The sequence below is a fragment of the Rhagoletis zephyria genome, unplaced genomic scaffold, assembly GCF_001687245.7.
Source record: "Rhagoletis zephyria isolate East Lansing unplaced genomic scaffold, Rhagoletis_zephyria_1.1 Rzeph_scaffold_01001, whole genome shotgun sequence".
Lineage (NCBI taxonomy): Eukaryota > Metazoa > Arthropoda > Insecta > Diptera > Tephritidae > Rhagoletis > Rhagoletis zephyria.
Genome location: NW_016158085.1, coordinates 117595 through 119929, shown reverse-complemented (window position 1 = coordinate 119929; position 2335 = coordinate 117595).

Genomic DNA, 2335 nt, shown 5'->3' with positions numbered 1-2335 from the left:
AACATGGTCGGAAAGAACGAGTTTCCGATCCATGTTCCCGAAGTCATTACTTTGAATGTGTGGCAGGCGGAAAGCTCTAGTTTCCGCTCAGCACTGTGGACAAGCTGTTCAGCATGGTCGGAAAGAACGAGTTTCCGATCCATGTTCCCGAAGTCATTATTTTGAGTGTGTGGCAGGCGGAAAGCTCTAGTTCCCCCTCCGCGCTGTGGACAAGCTGTTGATCATGGTCGGAAAGGCCGAGTTTCTGATCCATGCTCGTATTGTCTTACGCGCTCGCGAAAATATACGAAGCCGATTACAGTTGTACTAAGCAGTCATAGATATTGTGTAATTTATCGTTCCCGGTTAAAGATATTAATTTATTTAGTTACAAAAAAGCGATTCACGTTTACGTTTGCCTCATAAACTGAACAGAAATACAGTTCACCAGCTGAACGATAAGGTGCAATGTAAGGGTTTACATGTTATTTATTCAAAATCTCAAGTAAGGTTTTCTTAATGGTAAAATGTGAGTCGGAGGTGTCAAAATAGTCGTAATGCTTATTAAAGTCCTGGCATAGGCAACGAAAGCATCAGGCATTTAAAAATTTGTTCTACAAATAGTTAGCTTAATGGGCTTGTAAGGTCTAGAAGGCCTAGAAGGAATACAAAACGTGATCTGGTTCAGTAGAAAGGGACTATTGACCATCCCGTTCAAGATCTTAATCATGAACAAAACCCCGAGCATCTCTCTACGGCTGTGCAGCGTTAGCAAATTTATGAGCTTCAAGCGGCTTTTGTACGGTGGGAGATTTAATGTCGAATCCCAAGGCAAATTATTTAATGCGAATAATAAGAATTGTTTCTGTACCGACTCGAGTCTGTCAGAGTGCATTTGATATCTAGGGTTCCATACGACGGACCCGTATTCTAAGATCGGCCTGACTAGGGAGGTGAAGAGAGCTTTAGTGACATAAGGATCTCTGAATTCTTTTCTAATAACACAAGAGTTTAAATGGGACTGGAATTCAAGCTTAGAGTCCATGGTTACGCCTAGATCGATGAAATCAGTTACCTGTTCAACACTTATAAAATAACAAATACGATGGCGTAATCCTATGGTTTGACGTAGTTATTATTTTAATTTATCTAAATTCGACTTTACAAACAGGTGGCAACCGTATTCGTAATATTTTTAAGCTAAAACCTTCTTAAACCCCTTTCGTCTGACTACCTTATGGTGATACCAATCCATTTAAATTACCTTATCCCTTTACTTCAAGTTGAATTTGATTTTTTAAACAGGTGGCAACTTTTTGTATGTAGTTAATACACATTTCGTTTGATACCCATCTCCAAACAATTCAGTTAACTTACAAAAACAAATTTGAATCTAATTTTTTAACAATCTAATTTTTTAACAGGTAAAAGAAAATAAACCTTGTATTGTCCACAGGTCAAGCTTTTTAATCTGACACTTCATTTTGGAAAATGGAACGAATCGTGCAGATCTCAAGGCACTGACAAAAAATGAAAAAATAATTTTATGCATTAGCGAAAAACGCATTACTTCATAAACTGCAAAAAAAGAGCAGGGTTTTATTTCTTCTTTTGAAAGCTAAAAGCTATTTAATAAAATATTAAAAATAACCTATTTTTACATTCCATTAAAATTTAGCATTTTTTGAAATTTTGGTTAAAAAAAAAATTTTCTGGAATACCGCACAGGGTGTCCGTGTTTTATTTTATACCAAAATTTTTATTCTTGTAATTCTCTACTATCTATATGGAAACAAGAAACGTCAAACCAACATTTTATTTCAAAGAATATATTTTTGACTTTTTTTTTCTGAAAAGAGCTTACGCATGGCTATGCTCTTGTTGAAATTCTTAGTATACAATTTGTCGACTTTAGTGGCTTCGTGGCGGCATATAATTAATTTTTTAGGGAAATGTCTGTTTAATTCTTTTTAGTGGATTTACTTTACAAAAATACCAAACAAGTTCACATTGCAGATAAGGAATTTTTCGATTTTTGCCCACTTAGGCGACGGTCGCAAACGACTCGCCGTCGGATGAAAAGCACACTTCACCGGCGGGCCGCAAAAACGACTTACCGGCGGGTCGCAAACACGACTCGCCAGTAGGTCGCAAAAATGACTTCTCTGCAGCCCGCAAAAACGATATACCAGCGAACTGCAAAACGATGGTCAAAATGTATACCAAATTTAAAGCAAAAGTACAGTTTTATACCAAATTTAAAAAAACTTCTTACCCACAAATTTTATTTTTTATTAATAAGGCCAATAGAGTGAACTGTACCTTTTTTTACGATTGTATTCTCGATGCATTCCCG